This window comes from Saimiri boliviensis, chromosome 1 (assembly GCF_048565385.1).
Source record: "Saimiri boliviensis isolate mSaiBol1 chromosome 1, mSaiBol1.pri, whole genome shotgun sequence".
NCBI lineage: Eukaryota > Metazoa > Chordata > Mammalia > Primates > Cebidae > Saimiri > Saimiri boliviensis.
Window position 1 is genome coordinate 287,602,240 of NC_133449.1, and position 23,558 is coordinate 287,625,797.

At 44.9% G+C, this 23,558-nt stretch overlaps 1 protein-coding gene across 2 annotated transcripts in view; it reads left to right on the forward strand.

Moving 5' to 3' along the window:
• The window catches only part of DNAH5 (dynein axonemal heavy chain 5), a 358,938-nt gene that overhangs the window by 9,064 nt on the left and 326,316 nt on the right, over positions 1–23,558 (forward strand). The window contains exon 1 of one of the 2 annotated variants that reach the window (XM_074387173.1): positions 640–8,571. The exons of the other annotated variant lie outside the window; for it this stretch is intronic. The gene's annotated coding sequence lies outside the window, so the exon portion shown is untranslated. Of the gene's footprint in view, positions 1–639; positions 8,572–23,558 lie in introns of those variants that run through there. 2 annotated transcript variants of the gene reach the window in all.

Here is a 23,558-nt window from a genome sequence, read left to right on the forward strand (position 1 = left end):
TTAGGTGACTATCAGAAATACTGTGAAAATGCTGGTCATTAAAAACAAACTGTTTTGCTTTGAAGCACCCAGGTACTGTATCAACTGGAACTTTAAGTTTTACCTTCTTTTGTTTATCAAAAAAAATCTGTTGCTCAGTTTTCAATTACTATCGTAGTTGTGTGTTTTTAAAAATGATTTTATTGTTATAAGCACAACTTATATAAGGTTGTCCTTTGATTTCTGCGAAAGTCGCCTTTCGGAACAAATGTAAATCTGGATATATTTATTTAAGAATAAGTACGTTTGAAAGACCATATCAAGAAGTAGATCCTAAAATTAATTAAAGTAAGGAAAAGCTTTTTTAAAACGTAAACTCAAATTCTTCTGCTAGACATTGCAAATTTGTAGTGTTAGTGAGAACTTTTGATCTGCTGAACAAAAATGCCTGTAGTTTTGTAAGCTACTGGGTGTGTATCTGCATCTTTTAAAAATATGGATCTATATTTATAATAATAATACCTTGATAAAACATTGTTTACAAAATACTATTTAAATACACGCTGTTTTGCCAAACAAACCAAATAAATAAACTTCATTTTTTTTCTCATCGAAGTTACTAAATTTAGTCAAGTTGATTTGGTTTTAGAATTATGTAAACTCAGTCTCAAAAATTTTTCAATTTTTTGATATTGTCAATGTTAAAAGTACATTATATGTTTATTGTTTAACCTTAGAAGAAACATAAGAACGGCAGATAGCCAAAAAGACTCCCAAAACATAACGAACTCTTCAGATGTGTACCCAAGAAAAAATACACTTATATACTTCACTAGAAATATGCATTTGAATTGTTTTTTCGGTATTGTACAAATGACCAAAGATATTAAAAGATACCATGGCCGTGTACAGTGGCTCATGCCTGTGATCCCAGCACTTTGGGAGGCGGAGGATGGTGGATCGCAAGGTCAAGAGATCGAGAACATCCTGACCAACATGAGGAAACCCTGTCTTTAGTAAAAATACAAAAGTTAGTGGTGACACGCGTTTGTAGTTCCAGCTACTCAGGAGGCTGAGGCAAGAAAATTACTTGAAACCGGGAGGCGGAGGTTGTAGTGAGCCGAGGTCGCGCCACTGCACTCCATCCTGGGTGATAGAGTGAGACTCATCTCAAAAACAAAAAACAAACAAACAAAAAACTTCACATCACCAAAGGGGTGGGTCGCTGTTGGGCCTGTTGCTTGATTCCGGCTTTGATGATGCATGGGCTGTCTAATGGGCCGCATGGTGGGCGACATCTGCTTTATACAGTGGGCTTAGCTGTCTGTATAGGGTGTGGTTGGTGCCTCAGCTTCTCTTTTGCTTCAAATTTTACCAAACTAAAGTCATCCCTTTCAGTTATAAAGCATCCTTTTTTAAAAAAACTATCTCAAGGGAAGATAATTGTATACTTTTCTTTTTCTTTTTGGTTTTTATTTTAGAATTAGTGGGTAGCTGCAGGTTTGTTACAGAGGTATATTGTGTGATGCTGAGGTGTGATGAATGAATCCTTCACCCGGGTACTGAGCATATTACCCAATAAATAGTTTTTCAGCCTTGTCTTCTTCTGTCTCCCCTCTCATAGTCCCCTGTGTCTCTTCTTCCCAGCTTTGTGATCATGTGTACTCAATGTTTAACTCTCAGTTATAAGTAAGAATATGCTATATTTGGTTTTCTGTTTCTGTGTTAGTTTGCTTAGGACAATGGCCTCCAGTTATATCCATGTTGCTGCAAAGGACATGATTTCACTCTTTTTAATGGCTATGTAGTATTCCATGGAGTGTACATACTGTATTTTCTCTATCCAGTTCACCACTGATGGTACCTGGGTTGATTCCTGGGTTGATTCCAGCTATTGTGAATTGTGCTGCAATGAACATACCTGTGCATGTGTCTTTTTGGTAGAATGATTTATTTTCCTCTGGGTATATACTCAGTAATGGGATTGCTGGGTTCATTTCTTAGTTCTCTCAGAAATCTCCAGACCATTTTCCATAGTGGCTGGCCTAGTTTACATTCCCATTCTAATAAGCATTCCCTTTCCCTCCACAGCCTTGCTAGAATTCGTTTTTTTTTTTTTTTGTTTGTTTGTTTTTTTTTTTTGGCTTTTTAACAAAAGCCATTCTGATGGGTGTGAGATGGTATTTCACAAGTAACTCCATTAAAATGTGGGCAGAGGACATGAACAGACACTTCTCAAAGGAAGGTATACAAGCAGCCAGCAACCATAAAACAATGCTTATCATAACGATCATGAAAGAAGCTTGTTAGTTTTCTAGGGCTGCAGCACTGATTGTCATGAACTGGGTGGCATAGAGCAACAGAAGCTTATTCTCTTACAGTTTGGAGGTGAGGAGCCTGAATTCAAGGTGTTGGCAAGGGCCGTGCTCACTTGGAAGGCTTTTTCCAGGCCTTCCTCCCAGCTTCTGGTGGCCCCAGGTGTCCTTGGCTTGTGGCTGCATCACTCACTGTGTCCTCACATCACCTTCCTTCTGTGCTCGTCTCTGTCCAACTTTCCTCTTTTCATAAGGACATCAGTCAGATTGGATAGAGCCCACTCTGCGGACCACATCTTAACTTGGTTAAATCTGCAAACACCCTATTTCCAAAGAAGGTCACACCTTGAACTACTTTGGGGGTGGTTAGGGCTTCCACATGCTTTTTGAGGGGACCTCCTTCAACCCATAACGGTATTATGATACGTGAACCTATTATCAGTAATTTCTCTGTTAGTGTGGATTCTTTTTTCCTTTAAAAAGTCAAAACTGCAGTGAGGTATTACCACACACCTGTCAAGATGGCTATCATTAAAACAACAGCAAAACAAAAAGCAAATATTGGGAAGACAGAGAAATGCTGCAGCTCTTGCACACTGTTGGTAGAAATGCAGAAGGCCGCAGCTATTGCCGAAAACCGTATGGAGGTTCTCAAAAAATTGACAAGTAGAACTATCATGTGATCCAGCCACCCCTCATTTCTGGATATTTATCCAAAAGAACTGAAATCAAGATCTCAAAGAGATAGCAGCATTCTTATGTTGATTGCATCGGTAGTTACAATAGCTAAGATGTGGAAACTAAATAAATGTCCATTGACAGATGAATAGATAAAGAAAATGTGCTGTATATATACAGTGGAATACTAGTCAGTTTTAAAATGAAGGAAATCCTGTAATATGCAACAATCTTGAAGACATTATGTTAAGTAAAATAAGCCAGTCACAGAAAGACAAATAATGCATGATTGCACTTAGATGAGGTATCTGAAATACTCAAATTCATAGATGCAAAGAGTGGAATGGTGGTGGCCAGGGGCTGGGGGAGCAGAAGGTGGGGAGTTGTTAATTAATGGGCATGTAGTTTCAGGTAAACAGGATGAGTAAGTCCTAGAGATCCGTTGTGTAATATTGTACCTATAGTTAGCAATAATGTATACTTGAAAATTTGTTGAGAGGGGAGATCTCATGTTAAATGTTCTTACTACAGTAAAATAAAATTTTAAAAGTAATCAATGGCAGGCTGGTCATTGTGGCTAACCCCTATAATCCCAGCACTTTGGGAGGCTAAGAAGGACAGATCACTTGAGGTCAGGAGCTTGAGACCAGTCTGGCCAATATTATGAAACCCCGTCTCTACCAAAAGTACAAAAATGAGCTCGGTGTGGTGGCATATGCCTGTAGTCCCAGCTACTCAGGAGGCCAAGGCAGGAGAATCACTTGAACTGGGGAGGCAGAGGTTGCAGTGAGCTGAGATCAAGCCATTGCAATCCAGCCTGGGTAACAGAGTGAGAGACCTTCTCTCAAAAAAAAAAAAAAAATAATAAAATAAAATAAATCAATGGCCATGGGGAAAAAAAGAAATTCTGTAATGATATGAATGTGTGTGCAATTCAAAACACGTATTTATTCCAGCTCTATCCACTAACACCCTCACTAGAAACAATCATTTCAAGAGTTTTTTGAACTGTTTCTTGTTATTCCCTCAGAAATATGCAAGGCATTTTCATTTATAAAATGGAACTATTACTCTCATAAAATAAGGTTTAGAATAAAATGAGTCAGTAAATGTAAAATACAAGGTGAGATAAAGTACGTAATAAAAGTTATTCACTTTCCCAACTCAGAATGGGTAGCCCAGAGTTGGGTTTACACTGAAGCTATTGAAGCTTGGCTTTCAGGGCCCTTCACTTACATGGGAAGGACCAAGCAGTGTGTCCAATGGGCATGGGTTTTTGTAAAATCCTCGAAAGTAAACTTCTATTGTTTGGATGTTTGTGTCCTTCCCAAATTCATGTTGAAACCAATCCTCACTGCAGTAGCATTAAGAGTTGGGGCCTTTAGGAAGTTATTAGGTCACAAGGGCTCTGCTCTCATAAATAGAAGTAGTGTCCTTATAAAGGGCTTGAGAAAGTCTGTGAGTCCCTTCAGCCCTTCCACCATGTGAGGATGCAGCAACAAGACGCCATGGATGGAACAGAGAGTGATCCCTCGCCAGACAGTGAACCTGCCCCTACCTTGATCTTAGACTTCCCTGCCTCTAGAATTGTGAGAAATAGGCCAGGTGTGGTGGCTCACACCTGTAATCCAAGCATTTTGGGAGGCTGAGGCAGGTGGATCACCTAAGGTCAGGAGCTCAAGACCAGCCTGGCCAACATGACAAAACCCTGTCTCTACTAAAAATATAAAACTTAGCTGTGTATGGTGGCACACACCTGTAGTCCCAGCTACTTGGGAGGCTGAGGGAGGAGAACCGCTTGAACCTAGGAGGCTGAGGTTGCAGTGAGCCAAGATCACACCACTGTACTCCAGCCTGGGTGACAGAGTGAGTCTCTGTCTCAAATAGTGATATTAATAATAATAGAATTGTGAGAAATATATTTTTATTATTTATAAATTATCCAATCTATTTTGTTAAAGCAGCCCAAATGGACGAAGACAGAAGTGGCGTGCTGCTGTAACCAACACCTAAAAATGTGGAAGCAGCTTTGGAACAGGGAAATGGGCAGAGGCTGGGAAAGTTTGAAGGAGCAGGCTAGAAAAATCCTGCATTGCCATGAATGGAAATAAAGGGTAATTCTGGTGAGGGCATAGAAGAGGAGAGCTGTAGAGAAAGCCTGTACCTTTTTAGAGATTGCTTAAGTTGTTGTGATCAGAATGATCACAGAGGGGGTATAGCTCAGGGGTAGAGATTTGACTGCAGAATGTTAGTAGAAATATGAACAGTAAAGGTCATTTGATGAGGTCTCAGATGGAAATGAGGAACATGTTGTTGGAGACTGGAGGAAAGGCCATCCTTCTCATAAAGTGGCAATGAACTTGGCTGAGTTGTTTTTGTGTCATAGTGTCTGTGGAAGGCAGAATTTTTAGCGGAAGAAACATCTAAGCAAAATATCGAGGATGTGGCCTGGCTTCTCTTGACTCTTGTAATAAAATGTGAAAAGAGAGAAATAAATTAAAAACAGAATTTATAATCAAAAGGGAAGCAGAACTTAGAGTTGGAAAAATTCTTAGCCTGTAAAAAATGAGCAAACATGGTCAGGAGAGAACACCAGGGATGTGGATCCACTAGGGCCACCTGCCCACAAGAAACAAGTGGTAAACCTTGGTGGCAGTCACGTGATGCTAACTCTGCAGGCACACAGAGTGCATGAGCTGTTGGGGAATGGCTGTCTCCACCTAGATTTCAAAGGATACCCTGGAAAGCCTTGGAATCCAGGCAGAGAACGACTGCAGGGGTGGGACCACCACAGACAGTCCCCAGTAGAGTGATGCCTAGCAGAACGGTGGGGTTGGGACCACCACAGGATGTCTACACTAGGGCAATGCCTAGTGCAGCTGTGAGATTGGGGCTGCCCCTGAGATCCCAGAATTATAGAGCCATCAGCATGCAACACCAGCCTAAGAGAGTTGCGGGCACAGGACTCCAACCGTGAGAGCCGTTCAGTGGGCTATGCTCAGCAAAGCCATGGGGCCAGGCTGCCCAGCACCTTGTGGGTCTAACCTCTGCCCCAGTGTGATCAGAAGGTGGGAGATGGAGCCAGCCTTAAGGTTTAGCGTTCTTTGCCCTGTTGAACTTTGGACTTGGTCACGTCCTGTCACTTCTTTCTTCTTTCCTATTACTTTGTTTTGGAGGGGGCTGTCTATTCTTTGTCTGTCCCAAAATTGTATTTTGGAAGCGCACAACTTCTTTGATTTCATAGGTTCACATGAATCATACTTTGAGTATCACTCACATCTGATTTAGATGCTATTTATATGAGACTTTGGACTTAGACTTTAAAGTTGAAGCTGGAACCGGTTAAGAGTTTTTTGGGACTATTGGGATGGAATTAATGCATTCTGTGTGTGAGAAAGACATGAATTGTGGGGGGCCAGTGAGGAAAATGCTATGGTTTAAATGCTGTGTCCCTCCAAAATTCTTGTTGAAATGTCATGCTCAGTGCAATAGTATTGGGAGGTGGGATCTTTAGGAGGTGACTAGGTCTTGAGAGCTCTGCCCTCGGGAATGGGATTAGTGTTTTTATAAAAGGCCTTGAGGGAGTCTGTTAGTCCCATTTGTCCTTCCACCCTTCCACCATGTGAGGATCCAGCAACAAGGTCCCGTGTATGGAGCCGAGAGCAGCCCTTACCAGACACCCAATCTGCCAGTGCCGTGATGAGAAAGAAATTTTTATTTGTAAATTGCCCAGTCTACAACAGCCTGAATGGCCTAAGATAGAAGATAGCTACAGCTAGTGAAGAGCCCTGTCTCTTTCTGCTCTGGGTTCTTTGCATCCAGTTTTCCCTCTTATCGAGTGGGGATGAGATCCAGCTAAAGGGAAAATCTTTCATTTAGGTTTGTGGGATGTATTTAGGTGGTTAGCACACGTATGTTTTGCCGTGTATGTTTCTGCCAGCACTCCTTCCTGTGGCTGTGGCTGCTTGCCAAGAGCTGTGACCTGAAGGTCCAAGGTCAAGTTCAGGTTCATGCAAATGTGTCTGTGATGCCCAGCGTAGAAGCATGTGCTCCATGGAGGAGAGAGTAGTTTTGAAATGCATGAGCCAGAAAGCCAGTGTATGGGAAACACCTTTAATCATCAGATGTGGTCAAAGTGGTGAATTGGAATCTCATCAACAAAAAGGGAAATTTTCTACCATCAAGGCTATTTTCGATAATGCAGTGATACAGTTGTAAACATACCATACATTTCTTCCTTTATGACAGGAATTGTGTATAATAGGCTTTCTCAGAATTCCTGCATTTGGAGGGTACAAATCTGTAAACTGTACTGCAAAGAGCTGTGTACCTCTCTGTGAAGTGTGTTTTTTGCATTGCATCCTCCATTATAAAAGTCAAATTTCAGTCAACTCTGCTGAAAGAAGGACTAAATTATTTTTGTTTTCACTCTGGAAAATATTACCAAGTTGTTGAATAAAGAAAGGATCAAAAAGTTTGTGCCAAAGCATACCTACATACCTACATCATCTATGTCTAAATCTGCCCATATCATCCATATATTTGAATATAGAAGTGTTTCTGGAAGTTAATAAAAACATTTTGCTACTTTTTTTCTAACCTGGATTTTGTGTTGTCAGTTTTGAAAACTTTATAATTTGTTATATTTTATTTTTTCTTTCTGAAAAATATTCACTTTAATACCTCACTTTGTGTTTTTAATTTTCTATTCTCTTTCTTAATGTGGGCCCCCCAGTTTGCGTAAGCTTCAGGCTCCACTAAATGGAGAGGCAGCCCATGTAGACCTGTCAGTTGCTACCCTGGTGACATGGCTGCTCATGCAATGGAAGAGGGAGGGAGAAAGAGGATACGATGGTGAAAGAAGAGCTAAGGAGGAACTCGGCTTTCATCACAGTGATCCTCAGGGCTGACTCTGGGTGTTTGGACATCAGGGCGCTGTCTGTAAGTGCCCACTGCTGTATAATGCTACACTGCATGTGGCAATGTGGGCGACTTCAGAAGAAACTGAAAATAGGGCATTAGTTCTCAGCCCCCTCATTGGGAAGACAAGCTTGCCAAACACTGGTGGAAAACCTACGCGAATGAAATGGGAAACGAAAATGGACTCAGCACAAAACGCATGTGATCATCATGGCGTGAAAAGCATGGGAAGGGTCATTGTGGGGTGGAGTCTCAAATTGGCCTCTGTCAGCAACCCCGGGTCCTGTCTGTGACAAGCTTGCCCTCCTGAGCTCCTGGAATGGGTCTTCTGGCTTGCATGGATCCCCGTTTGCTGAGACTCGTGTGTGATGGATGGATGCTGCTGGAGATGGATTGTGGCAATGAACACGAGCAGCTGCTCCCAGTGAACTGAGGCAGGCAAACAGCTAGCCGTGCAGGCAGAAGAGATTCTATAGGCAAACGCGGTAATGGCAGTAGACAAATTAGGTGAGCAGCAATCTGAGCATCTGCGCTCAGAGCCAAGAGGAAGAGGCGGGTGAAGAGCTGTCAAACTGAGGTCATTCGTCTCCAGCCAGGTTGCGGGTTCCACTCCCATTTAAGTTTATGAGCAGAAGAGACTATTCGACTGATGGTGTGACTCCTTTATAGCTGCTGAAGAGTAAGATAACCTTATTTTCTGTGTCATGTCAGCCTTTGAGTGTAAGTAGTTGTGGTTTAGGTACCTTTTCTTATTAGAAATGTGTAATGAGTCATTTCGCAACAGGATTCTGCACTTTGTCATAGTCAGGTTATTTTGCATGGTAAGACTGTAAGTTGCTTATAGAAGTAATTTTAAAGGTCTGTATGTCTTGACTATGTCTACCTTTGGCCTTTAGAGAATGATGATCATACTTTTCTAGATCAATGTAAATAATTCATGATCTCCATGGCAGAATTCCTTTTTGGGGAGGAAATTGTCTTTGTTTGTTGGGGGCTGCGGGAACTCTGGTTAGGTGGCTAGAGACAGAAGATGAGACCTTGAGGCAGACCCAGAGTGAGCATGGAGAATGACTTACAGCAGTGCCACTGTTCTGGGGCTGGCTGGTGGGTGGCTGAGACGCAGAGAGGTGGAAGAGAGATGGAGGCGTGTGGGAGGGCGTGCAGCGGGAAGCTTGCAGGTGGAGGCTGGGATGTGTGTGGGGCAGGAGGCATGGGAAGATCCCCCAGGTCAGAGGTGAGCGGAGGACGTCCTGACAGCAGGGTTCACCTGGAAATTGTCTTCTCCTTCTTGACCTCTGGGAAGGTCTGCCGTCTTCACAAGCCCCTTTGCCACTTTGCGGAATTTGAGTCATGGGCCGCATTATACACTTGGTCTCCCCAGGGGAAGGACACAGCTGGAGGTGTTCTTGAGCCCTGAGCCCCCTGGAATCTGCTGAAGTCTTGGAGAGGGTGTGGGATGTGTGTTAGGGTCAGATTAATCTCAAGAAGCTGGAACATTACAACTGATTTCTGGGTTTATCATTGCGTGGGGCATGACTGTACATTAGGCAAGCTGATTCTACAACCACCCATGAAGCCAATCTCTTCACAGCTGTGCTCCTGGATGTGAAGCTTTTTCAGAAGATGGGATATGGGATACACTTTATTTCTGCCTTTAATCTCTTAAGGAAACACCTATGATGATGTCTGACTCAACGTTGAGGGGATTGGGCAATTACACTTACCTATTAACTATATGATCTTTTCATGACTCTAAATTCTATGTCATCTATAGTTCATTATATTTGCAGTTGATAGTATAGTGGGGTAGAACATATGATTTCTTTTTTTAGCTGGTAAAATTAATCTCAGAACCTTTGGGTGTTTGGTGCCCTTTTCCCGGGCTTGTGTAGACCTAGGACCTTAAAACTGAGAATCCCCTCCCAGCGACTTCATTTATTTTTAAAATATGTTCCACCTGCTTAAAGAGAAGATTTAGAGACAGTAATAAAAACAGAGTATTTAAGTTTTTTCTGAATGTGTTGAGTATCTGCATCATGATTGCATTTGTTCCTTAACTTCACAATGACTTTGGATCCTAATTACATCTTTGTTAGAATTCTGCGTTCTCCATTGGAAGGCTGAGCTTGTGTAGACGGGCATCGCCAAGGGAAAATGTGGACGTCCATTGCCTCTTCACTGCGGATGTTAATCATGCCCTGTGTCTGTGGCTTCCCACTGCCCTTCCATTGGCTTGTGTCTCATAGCTGCAGAATATGCTTTAAGGGTGTTAATGAATAACAGAAATAGATTTCCACTTCTCAAAAAAGAGCTTTGGTGTTTCTGGGACTAATTAAGGCATCTGAAGAAGGAAGTGGGTCACTGCCTAGCAGTCTCTCTAGTGATGATTGGTTTAAGAGGGGAGAGGCTGATTAAGTTTCACCTTGGGACTTTTAATTATGTCTTGGTAACTATGCAAATATACACCCAGTGAACTAATATCTTAAATCTTATTATAAGGATTTAGAAACGGCCAATAATGTATTTCTACCTTTTTGATCTCCTTTTAGTATTGGAAAATAAAGACATTAGATAGGAGTGGAATACCAGTAACTTGGTAGTTCATTAAACATGTTATATAAGAACAACTCCGTTATAAGGGAATCCCTTGGATATGAAAATGTATTCTTGCAGTGGGATTCTGAAAACTAGACTTTTTAAAGTCAGGTTTTTAGGCCACTGGCACCAAAATGAGATAAAATAGGGCCCAGCACATCACTAGCAAATTAGTAAGTGCAAAGAAATCAGGTTAAGATTGCATTTTGGTCAAAGCACAATTAGGTACAAATGACCTTTACAGAAAGTGATAGAAAAATTCTGAAAAGAAAGATCATGGGCTTTCCTTCATTCCCATTCTTATATCTGTCTGTTTCTGAATTTGTTAAATGTGATCTGTGAGATTTTGCGGGTGATCTGGGATGATGGTGGGTTTTCTGCTGGGGTCTGAGGCCAGGGTGGGATTAGGAGCGGAGGAGATGGAAGAATCAGTCAACGTAGGCAGGAGAGTGGGGCTTTGAAGAACAAGACTTGGCATTTGCAGTGACATGAATAATGTTTTAAAACAATCTAATCCTTGACTATTTAGAATATACCTCTTCAATGGAAACTGTCAGCCAAATGGGCAAAAGGAACCTTGTCTCATCCCTTGTGAGTTTGTGAAGCCACTTGGGAGCTCTTTGGGCTTTTGTCTTCATCTCTTGCCTAGCACCAGCTTTATCTATCTGAAGATTACTTTGTAAAAGTCCCTTCATTCTGCTTCATGTACTGGAGGATTTGCTTCATGCTTGTTGGAGATGACGCTCAAACTTCTTTACCGAATTTAATCCTGACCGTTTTTAAGGGGTAGACACATTTATCTGTTTTGCAGATGGAGACTTTTGCCTAAAGTCGTGCTGAGGGACAGAGAAAAAGAAATAGTTCTCTTCCCGTTTTTAGGCTACATGGGTTTTCCAGATATGTTTGTATCCCCTTTCTCAACATGTAAACCTCAGTCACAGGAAAATGAAGGGCTTCCCCTCACACCTCTGTTCTGTCTTCACCTCCTCCTTCCTTTTCCCCATTACTTCTCATTCCTCCTTTTTCCTCATCCTTTTATACAATCTCCCTCTCCCCCTCCTCCTCCTCCTCCTCCTCCTCGTAGTCCTCCGCCTCCTCCTTCTACCCTCCGCCTCCTTCTCCTGCTCCTCCCCCTTCTCCTGCTCCTCCCCTTTCCCCTCCCCCCTTTTCCTTCCCCTCCTCCTCCTCCTCCTCTTCCTCCCCCTCCCCTTCCCCTCCTCATCCTCCTCCTCCTAATCCTCCTCCTCCCACTCCCCCTTCCACTCCTCCTCCTTCTCCTCTTCCTTTTCTTCCTCCCCCTCCTCTTCCCGTCCCCCCTCCTCCTCCCCTCCCCCCTCCTCCTCCCTTCCCCCCTCCTCCTCCTGCTCTTCCCCCTCCTCCTGCTCCTCCCCTTCCCCTCTCCCCCCTTTTCCTCCTCCCTCTCCCTTCCTCCTCCTCCTCCTTTTCCTCCTCCTCCTCCCCCTCCCCTTCCCCTCCCCCCGCCTCCTTCTACCCTCCCCCTCCTCCTGCTCCTCCCCTCCCCCTCCCCCCTTTTCCTCCTCCTCCCCTCCCCCTCCTTCTGCTCTTTCTCCTCCTCCTCCTCTCACTTTTCCTTCCTTTTTTCCCCCTAATCCCTATCGTTGGCTCCTTGGGTCAGGGTCTGTCTGACAAGCAGGTGTTCAGTCCAAAGAACGATTCAGCCCACGTCTCCCCGCTAACCCAGTACTGAGCAGGGCAGCCATCTTAGTCCACCTGAACTGTTTTCTTTTTTGCTGAGACTTCAGTGGACTTAATTTGTTCACTTTCAGCTCTCTGGTCTTGAAGGAGACAAACTTTTAACTAGTGCAGACTCACAGTTCAGATTTGCTATGCACTCAGCTTAGGCATTTTCCCTTTCCCCCTTTTTACAATGTGGTTTTCTTTTACCTAGTTAAAAAGGAAAAGTAGAGCTTTCATGCCAGTCAGGTTGGGGCATGCTCTAGAGAGGCAAAGTCAAGACTTGCAAAGGAAAAGAAGTCAGTCCTGCCCCAACACCTACTGTGCTCTGAGGGGGGAAGCAGCCCGAGGGCGGGATTTTAGAAAAAAACCCAAAACTGCCTCTTATTTCAAAGGTGTTATTTGCTTGTTTCTGGCTCTGTGCTGTTAATTTATTTAGGATTAAATATTTCGGTGTTATCTTTTTTTCTGGTTACATTTTTTCTTTTCTTTTTTAAAAAACAGATTCTCTTTAATAATAAAATTTTAGAGGTATTATTATTATTATTATTATTTTTTTTTTGAGACAGAGTTTCGCTCTGTTTGCCCGGCTGCAGTGCAGTGATGCAGTCTTGGCTCACTGCAACCTCCGCTTCCTGAGTTCAAGGGATTTTCCTGCCTCAGCCTCTTCAGTAGCTGGGATTATAGGCGCAGCCACCATGCCCAGCTAATTGTATGTTTTTAGTAGAGGTGGGTTTTCACCATGTTGGCCAGGTTGGTCTTGTACTCCTGACCTCAAGCAATCTGCCCGCCTTGGCCTCCCAAAGTGCTAGGACTAGAGGGGTGAGACACCATGCCTGGCCTCAATTTCTTAAAGTTTTTAGAGCAAATGTGTATTGTTCTCTTGTGAGTCTCCTCCTTACCCCCATCCCTGCCCGCTCTCTTCTTTCCTTCCATCCTTCCTTCCTTGCTTTTTCTTTATGCTTCTAATTTACTTTTTCTCATGTTTTATTAAGTACGCAGAAGCTAGAGCCTGACTTCCTGGGTCTGAATTGGCTCCACCACTCATTAGCTGTGTGACCTTAAGTAGGTCACTTAACCTCTCTGTGTGTCAATATTTTCATCTATAAACTTCACGGTGTGTTGTGAGCATTAAGTGAGTCAGTATTTATTAAGCACTTAAAACCGGCCTGGTATGGAGTAATGCTGGTAACTGAAAGAAAAAAAGTCAAGTAAACCAAGGAGAAAGAACATTTAAACATCTGTAAGACTACCTCTGAGTCTCAGAAATATTAATCACTATTAATAGTCTCCTTCTACATATAAGCACACGTGATTTATTTATTACAAAAATTTATTTTTTACAAAATTAGATCATACTTTTTGGGGGCCTGATTTTTTTTTTTTTTTACAGCATATCATAAACACCTTTCGACTTAATTAAAATGCTTCTTCAAAACTATTTTTAATGGCTGCATAAAATTTCGTTGTCTAGCACTCTAGTAAATGATTTTATGGATTTCTTATTGTGAAGCTGCAGTTTTTCTTATAAAATGTTTCCTCACATGAATCATTGGAAAGAAATCGTTGCCCCCGCTGCTGTTGTCACCGTGTCCCTGCCCTTCACTTCGCACTCTGCATTAACCCGTTCCCTGCTCCCAGCTCTTCCTGCTTTTCTTGGGCCTCTGGTGACCCTGCTTACCACACACCCTCCGCCTCTACCTGGGATGCATTTCGGAAATGCTGTTCAAAAAGAGTTTTTGGGCTGGGTGCAGTGGCTCATACCTGTAATCCCAGCACTTTGGGAGGCTGAGCAAGGCAGGTGGATCACTGGAGGTCAGGAGTTTGAGAGTAGCCTGGCCAATACGGTGAAACCTCGTCTCTGTTAAAAATATAAAAATTAGCTAGGCATGGTGGTGCACATCCATCTGGAGGCTGAGGCAGGAGAATCACTTGAACCCTGGAGGCAGGGGTTGCAGTGAGCCGAGATCCTGCCACTGCACTCCAACCTGGGTGGCAGAGCGAGACTGTCTCAAAAAAAAAAAAGTTTTTTTGGTTGTCAGGACACTTCCTATAAACAGCAAACACACATTCCTCCTAATTAAAGGACAACAGGACCACAGCCCTCCTCAAACATCCTGTGATAAAACGTCTCCCTCTCCAGAATGGGAGACCACAGGGGGAGGGGCAGCAAAGTTTATGCAGTGATGGGCAAGTTAAACAATTCTCTGCGGTTTCCATTCATCCCACTTTTATTTTATCTATGATACTATGATTTTCTACTTATTGAGTTTTGAGATTTCTTAAATTCTCAGATGATAGCATAGTAAATTTCAGTTTGTCAAAATAGCAAATCCTCTTTAACCAAAATAAGAGAAGAGGCGACCCGGGAGTGAACCTTGAATCAGGCAAAGGTGGTGAAAGTATGCCACCTAGCGGCTTCCCATGAAAGTGGCTTCTTTGAATTTGATACCCTATTTTGGTGTGTTTCCAAGTGACAGGTGTGTCTAGTTTTTGACTCTGTTCATTTTTCTCCAGGCAAAAATAGGCATTATTTGAAGAGTAGTATTTAAAATCTTACTTAAGATTAAACAAAATGAGATTTTTTTTTCTTTTTTTTTTTTTTTTTTTTTTTTTAAGACCAGCCTGTTGCCCACGCTGGAGTGCAGTGGTGCCATTTTGGCTCACTGCAACCTCCTCCTCCCGGGTTCAAGTGATTGTCCTGCCTCAGCCTCCTGAGTAGCTGGGATTACAGGTGTGTGCCACCACGCCTGGCTAACTTTTTGTATTTTTAGTAGAGATGGGATTTCACCATGTTGGCCAGGCTGGTCTTGAACTCCTGACCTCAAGCAATCTGCCCACCTCAGCCTCCCAAAGTGTTGGGATTATAGGCATGAACCACCGTGGCAAGTCTAGATTGTTATACAAGATTCAATTTTCTTTTATTTGAGAGGTGGTGAGGCTTTAAACTTGGTTTATTTGCTAATAATTATCTTATTTTTCATTCTCTGATGTGAGCAGTCGCTTAGTGTTATGTGACTAAAATAGCTTCACTGTAATCTGCTTGGAGGGGTATCAGTTGTTTTATGGTTTTAGTTAATTTAATATATATTGCATTTTCAGTTACCAGAAAACTAGCCGGGACTTTTTCATCTCTATCATATTCATTGTCTACATGTACCATAGACCTCATTTTAACCAAGAATGTCTTGGAATGAATTCCCTAAAAAGCAGAGCCTGAGGCAAGGATTCGTGTGATGAAATTTATGAGGAGTCCAACTCCAGGAAGGCAAGAGTGCGGGGAAAAGTGAGGAGAAGCAGGGGAGGAGGGAGAATCAATATGAGGGAAGGTTATTTAGTTGGCTGTGTCCAGGTAGCAGTCTGGTGGGCTTCTGCCATGAGGCCACATGAAACCAGGGCAGTTGAGGAGAGAGAAGGAAGGAGAATTTTCCCTTGCTCTGGCTTCCCACCAGCGAACGTCTCACTTAAGCATATTAATTCCTCTGCACTACTAGTTACCCATCATGGGTGACAAGCAGATCCCAAGTGTCTTGTGGAACAGGGAAGCTGTGGGACAGGTGGCGAGAGGCATGCAGACTGTCCATCCCACATTCTGCTCACAGGAATCCATAGAGGAATGAAATAAATATCGGTTATGATCCTACTTTGTTTTCTAACAAATGCTTGCCACTCTTACAATAGGATATCCAGTGTGGGTTAGGGTTCTTTTGCTTGCAAAAACTGTATACCTACTCAAGCAGTGAAAGGGGCCTGGGCCAGCATTGTCTTGGGGAATGACAGAATGGGTAGTGATGATGCCAGGTCTCAGGAAGGTGCAAGAACCAGATGCAGGTAACCCAGGGCTCTCATCTCTGCACACACAAGGTGTCTGCTTCATTTTTGTTCCTGTCCTTCTGAAGACTGGCTTTGTTTGTGTTTATAGTCTTTTTGGAGACAGAGGAAGCCAATCCCTGGTGTCTCAGCTTCACATTTACAGCAATCAAAGATAGAACCTAAGCCATCAAAGACAGAACCTGTCTGTCTTAGCTCCAATTCCAAAGTCAGAGATGGAAACACTGATTGGTCCAGGTTGACCAGGTGTTCCCCTCTGATCCAGTCAACCCTGTAGGGTGAAAGGGCTCAGCCATTTCTGAAATGACTCGACGTGGCCTAGAGGCAGTAGAGGGGAGGTTACCAGGGAAGTGGGGATACTGTAGGCAGATGTACTGACTGACACACTGCTTTCCATCCCTGGGCTGCTGGGAAGCTCGCGGTGCACACTCATAGTCCTTCTAACATTCACTCCCCAGTGATCCCCCTGCAGTCACAAATGCATTTCCCCCCATCCCCCATCCCCTCCTCCTCCGGCAGGAGACTCTAAGGCTGTGCCCAGCTTTTGCCCTTACTGGGGATGTCTTCGGGTCTTTTGCTGGTGGTCACTCCTTCGGTGTGGTCATGATCCAGGCCAGGGAGTACAGCAGGGGACTAAGTACAGAATTATTTAATCGTCCTCTTGACAATTGATGCAAAGTCATGGAGAGGAGAAAGAAAGACCAATGAACCCAACACACCCATTTTAAAAAACCTGAATGGAGCAGATGCTTCAACGAATCCTCTGGAGACTAGTCATAGTGCAGCGCCAGGGTCATTTGTGGACAGGGTTGGGGAGATAAATGGGGGTGAGCGGTTCTCATGGTCATCATACTGGTTGACTGGGCAGTGGTGTGAGTTCCTTGCTTGGCTTATTTGTTTATACCAAGTTCTGCCCACAGGAAAGAATCCCAGACTCCAGGGTTCTTCTGGAGGGTTCTCTGCTGGGGGGAGGGGAGGTGTTTAGGTGCTCTTCAGTTTTACCAGTGGCATTCACTTGCTTTGGGTGTTGTAACAAATCACAAGCTTAGTGGCTTAAAAGAACACACTTTTGCTATCTAACAGTTCTGCAGGTTAGAATTCGGGCATGGGTCTCCCCGGGCTGAAATCAAGTCAAATGCATTCAAATGCAGTCACGGCTGCATTTCTTTCTGGAGGCTCTTGGGAGGATCTGCTCTGTTGCTTTTTTGAGCTTTTAGAGGTGGCTGCGTACCTTGGCTCCTTCAAAGCCAGCAACATTGCATGTCTCTGCCGTGTTTCCTGTTGCACCTCCTGTCATGCCTTTCTCTGACCCCCTACTGCCTCTCTCTTCCACGTTTAAGGGCTCCTTATGATTACACTGAGCTCTCCTGGATAACCCATGGTAATCTCTCCATTTGAAGATCAGCTGATTAGCAGTCTAGGTCCACCTGCCGCCTAATGTAACTGAACATGCCCCAGGTTCTGGGGATTAAGTCATGGAGCTCTTTGGGGGCTGGTTTTCTGCTGACCACAGCAGGTGTTTTTTGTGGTACCAGCGCTTGGGTCTGAAAATTGTCTGAGTGATTGAGCTAAGAGGCAGGCTTGGAGTGGTTCTGGTGCTTCAGCTTCCAGAAGACCTGAGCTGATTGCCTTGTAGATGCCATTTTTGAGGACGCTCTTTTCTTCCAGTTGAACAGGAAATGATGTCATCCAGAGGTTGGTCATGCCTCCGTCAGTGTCCTGCAGGAAACCTGGGGGCTCTGTTCGTTCCCATAGCCTAGAGGTTTCTAAGCATGGTCCAGGACCCCGGGACGGGGAGCTCCAATCCTTTCAGAGATCCTAGAGGTCAAAACTATGCTCACACTTGTCCTGTGTGCCTGTCTCCCAGGGCACCCTGACGCAGATGGAGCGTGTTTGTGTATTCTTGTGTTTAAACATGTCTTGCTTTTAATTTTTGTACACTAAATATCAATGGCTGTAACCTCTGCACACAAAGGTTCTTTGGAATCCTTGATCATTTTTAGGAGTGTAAGGGGTTCCTGAGAACTAAACATTCAAGAACCACTGCCACAGCTGTTTAACGACTCCAGGCTCCAGGTTTGGATGGGACGTTGTCTGGAGGATCACCCAATAAGCTCAGTGGAAGAGGAATGAATTCCACTTGGACGGTGTCCTCAGCCCTCACCTTCATCCAGCATGGAGGCAGCTGGGCACTTGTGTCCTCTCTGCTGCTGAGACTGGTCTGGAGGTTGCATCGGCATCCACTAGGAGTCAGAAAAATCCAGATTCCTATGCCTTTTGTGCAGTGGTTCTGATGCAGTGGGTTTGCAGCAGGCTTGACAATCAGTATTTCCCCAAGCATCCCAGGTAGTTCAGATGCCTTCCAGGTTTAAGAATGGCTGCCTAATCTACCAGCTATGCCCCTTTTGGGAAATCAGGAGGCAGAGGTTATGGAGGGATTCTAAGTTCACCAAGAAATGGAAGGAAGAGAAAGCAGAAGGGAAGCAGAAGAGGTTCTGAAGGCAGAGCTCAGCACGAGTCCTTGCCGATGTCTTCCTGCTCCAGGGGTGAGGAACCTGCTGATTTCTCTCTGCCTCTTGCAAAAAGGCAGAAAGAAACCAAAATAATGAATAGTGCATGTGTCTGCCCATGCAACAGTGCATATGTTTCCGTGTGTCTACACGCACTGAAAGACTGAGCAGTGAGGTAGGATGAGGCAAATAGAGAAAATAAAGACAACTGACTTGGGAGTGAGGGGCTAACAAATAACTCCCTTTAACCAAAATACACTCAGATGGAATGAGGACCTATTTGAAAGTTTGTTGTCATACAATGAGAGAAAGTATAGATTTTTATCTGGGAGACTTCAAGTCAGGTGGTCAGAAGCCTGCCTGGCAGCTTGGCAGCTCAGTGTCTGTGAAGCATAACGAAGGAAGTATTTTGACCTTTTTCTCGATTGGTTGTTATACATGAACATTCTTTTTAGGGCAAGTAGAACTGTTAGCACTGATTTGTCTGGAGCCGACTGGCTTAATTTCACCGAATCGTGCTGACACGGACGTAAAGCTTATGTCTTGTGTTTCAGTTGTGATTAGAGCCAGCACTGCTAGCATCTCGAGGAAATCAGGGTGACTTCAGTGTTGGCCACACGGTTATGGGTGGATGGCTGTGGGAACATCTAAACAGTGGCCTCCAGTGTCACTTTTCTGTAACACTTCTTTCCCCTCCTTGACTGAGAAGATTCAGAGCTCAAGATGATGTTGGAATGATGGAGATCAAGATATTGATCTGTTATTACTGATGAAGCTGATTAGAAGTCTATAGCCATTCACACATCCCCAACAGCTGGATGGAAGGAGCCTCCCTCTTAGGGGCTGTCCTGGTAGCAGGGATGAGAGAAGACAGACACCACCTGCTTAGAAGATGGGGGAGGGAGCCAGACCGTATACTTCTTTCATAGTTTCAAATCAGAAAATCCACTTACCGTGCTTCTTTTCACAGGCAAGGGATGGGGAGAGAGGCCAGGAGTGTGAGTCCACCTGAAGTTCCCCCACAAGGAAGTATGAGGCACGAGGAATAACTAACATTCAGCTCCATACACTCCTTAATCTCTTTAATAATGTTCCACTCTAGGCCAGACACGGGACTGGGTGCTGGGGCACACGTGTGAACAAGACACATACGTGACTTTAAAGAGCTCAAGATCAGGTGCAGTTTTCTTCATAAATGTGTTTCCTAGACCACTGACATCGGAATCATCTGGATTTTCACTCAACATACGTGCTTTGAACACCTGCTATGAACCAGGTGCTATTCTGGGTGCTGGGAATACAGCTGTGAACGCAGCAGACCAAGACCCTACCCTCCTTAGCTACCATTCTAGTGGGCATAGTACGCACTGTGTCAAAGGCTGTAGGCAAAAATAAGTGAAGCAAGGGAGCTAGAGAAGGTTGCTGAGAGTGGGTGGGAGGCAGGGCTTGCTACTTGGTGTAGTGGGGATCAGAAGTTGGCTCACTGGCAAGGGAGCATTTGAGCAGGGACCTGAAGGACTTGAATCAGGTGGCCATCTGGTGAACGGGGTTCCAGGATGTGGGAAGATCACGTGCAAAGGTCCTGTGGCCTAAGCATGCTTGGCATCTTAATGGAACAGCTGAGGGAGGCCAAGGGCCTGGAGGGGAGTGAGCAAAGAGGAAAAGTGGTAGGAGACAGAGTAAGAGGGGTACGGCGACGATCGTGGGGGCTAACAGGAAGAACATGAACTGACCTCCATTCTGAAAGGACAATCCTGGTCTCCGTGGGAAAGTAGAAGGGGGAAGATAGAACCATCCGGGTGCTACTGCAGTAGTTTGGGTGAGAGATGATGGTGGTGTGGCCCACAGTGGTAGTGGTGGATGAGCTAAGAGGTGGTCAGATTCGGGATGTATTTTGCAGCAAAGCTGGTGGGGTTTGAGGGTGGGTTAGAAGTGAAGGGGGATGAGAGAAAGCAGAGCTCAGGATGACCGCAAGGCTGGTTGCCTTTGCACCGGAAGGAGGGGGAACACTGAAAGAGGAGAAGGTTTGGGATGGAAATGGTGCATGATTTGGGAGATGCTGAGTTTGATGCCTGATCTGTGACATCCACACAGAGAACAGGGAGTTGGACAGCCATGTCCGGAGTTGGAGGAATGGCCAGGGTTGGAGATAAGAATTTGGAGGTTCAGTGGGGTCACGTGGGGGGTCAGAGTGAATGAAGAAGGGCTGAAGCCTGGGCTGTGAGCCAGCATGACCTTCGAGAGCTGAGAGGTGAGAGACTGAGGAGAAGCCAGCATGTCAGTGCATGTGCCGGTCAAGTGAAGACGGCATTTCAAGAAGAGGGGATCATTCTTGCCAAATGCAGTTGATAAGTAAGACGAAGATCAGTAGGCTTTAGCCATGTGAAGTTCCTTGTGCCTTGATGAGCTGTTTCTGTGTAGCTGAGGGGACACAAGCCAGGTTAGGGGGAATTCACGAGAGAATGAAGAATGCAGTGAAAGTCATGGAAACCGTTCTTTAGAGGCATTTGATGGGCGGGCAGCCGCTGGGGCTGGTGGTGGAGTGGTGTGGGACCCAAGGAGGGGTTCTTTGATTTCACACATAGTCGTTGAGCACCTACTGTGTTTCAGGCTCAGCTTTACGAGTTGGGTTACACTGTGAATGAAACGAAAAGAATCCATGTTCTGGGGAAGCTTACAGTCCAGTTGAGGGTGATGACAATAGCATTAAACCAACACATTTTGTTTATATGTTGGAAGATGGCTCATAGGAAGAGAGAAACGAGAAGATAAGGAGCCTCAAGCGTGTGTGATGGGGGGACTGAAATTTTGAATAAGGCGGGTGAGTAGGCCTCATGATGAAGGTGATACTCGAGGAGGACTGGCCGAGTGTGAGGCTTTGGGCACATGCACGTCTAGGGGAGGCCATTGCTGCAAGGGAGCAGCAGGCCAGAAAGCCCGGGGTTGGAGTGTAGGTGCTGGGAGGGAGTCATGAGGAGAGACCAGCAGGGAGAAAGAACTAGGGTGTCTGTGTAAACGGGGTGGGGGTCTAGAGGTCTTTGTGGAGATGTTGGCTTTGACTCTGAGTGGAACTGGGAGCCAATGGAGGGCTGAGGAGGCTGGCCAGGTGAGGGTAGAGGGGTGGGACCGGGGGGCAGATGTTGTATTAGCCAGGGTTCTCCAGAGAAGCAGAATCAATCAGTTTATATCTAAATACACATACACAGTCATATTCACTTAATGATGGAGAAACACTCGGATAAATGTGCCATTGGGCAATTTCATCATTATGTGAGCATCACAGAGTGCGCTTACGAACCTGGAGCTACAGCCTACGTATCCCTAAGCTACATGGTGTGGTCTATTGCTCCTAGGCTACAAACCTGAACAGCAGGTTACTGTACTGAGTACCATGGGCAGCGGGAACACAGTGGTAAGTATTTGGATATCTAAACACAGAAAAGGCACAGTACACATATGGCGTTACAGTCTTATGGGACACTCATATATGTGGTCCATCATCGACCGAAATATCATGATGTGGTACATAACTGTATATATACACGCATATATACACAGACACACACAGACTGGAGAACAGGGAGAGCAGGTGTAGCCTGAGTCCAAAGACAGTCTAGAGGTGGAATTCTCTCTTCCATGGAGACCTCTGTCTTCATTCTAATAAGGCCTTCAGTTGACTGGATGAAGTCCAACCACATTTTGGAGGGTCATCTCCCATACTGGAAGTCGACTGATCTGAATGTTAGTCTCATCTGAAAATGTCTTCACAGCAGCATCTAGGCTAGTGCTTCACCAAATATCTGGGTGTCCTGCCTGGCCGAGTGGACACATGAAATTAACCACTGCAGTGGTGGTGAAGGGTTCTGGGCTCTGGTGCGAGGCCTCTCTCTCTCGGCCGGAGGCAGGTGCTGTTATAAGCTTGAAGCAACAGTGTGTCTGCGCGTGAAAGTGCTCCATACCCTCCCCTCCATAGGGACGATGCTTGGCCCCTTGGGCCTCAAAGCCGCACCTGCTGTTCCACGCAGCTCTCACAGAGTCCCGCATGGAGCTTATCTACACAGCCTCTTCCCACGGGAGTCAGGGCTGAGGCAGGTTTAGGGCTTGGAATGTTTCCTGAGAGAGTCACCTCTCTCTCTCTTCCTCTCATGATTCTCCTCTTGGAGGCTATTTCCCTCCTGTTTGAGGTTATTTCACAGTGGCCAAAATAACATAAGGGGAAGAAACCCCCTCAAAACCCTCCCATAATTCAACTCTCATGAACACTCCCAGCTCCCACCAGGGGCGTCCCCAGCTCATCTCTCATGTCCAGATGTGTCCAGGTAGGGTTGGATCCCATTTGGGGTTGGATTGCATCCTTGGCTGGGACCCAGGATGCTGATGTGTGAGATCTTGGAAGATTCCCTCTGCCTTCAGTGCAGAAATTGGAGCTGCTCATCTGGCAGCGAACCAGTGAGGCAAGAAAGGGGGAGGATTCAGTCAGAGCCAGGAAGGAGAGAGGAGGAGGAGAGGGGAGTGAGGAGAGTTAGGAAGGTCTGTGCGTAAGACTTGGGGCAGCTTGGGGTGTGTGAGAACAAGGGAGCAAAGCATCTTGGACTTCCAACCTCCTGAGTGGTGAGAAAGGAATTTCTGTTGCTTCTAAGCCACTCAGTCCATGGTAATGTGTTAGAGCAGCCTGAGTGGGCTGAGGAAGGAGCTGGGGACAGAGATGGGAGAGCCGTGTGTGTCCCATGTCCTTCATGGTGGTTTTTCCAGTGAGGTCCCAGAGAATCGGGGAGATGTTGTGAGCAAGCCTCCACCTGAGTGATCGTTGCATGGACAAGCAGAGGATGAGAAGTTACAGCTCCTATAAGGATGCTGGAAATACTGATCTTTTACCTTTCCCAGTGATTCTTAGAGTTGCAGTTAATAAGTCTTCCTACCAAGACTGCTAACAGGAGTGATACTAATGAATCGTTTCCAAAACACCTGTGCGTCCCTCCTGAGCAACAGAATAGCTTGGGAGTAGCCCCACCTTGTGGAGAAGTCTAAAAATAGT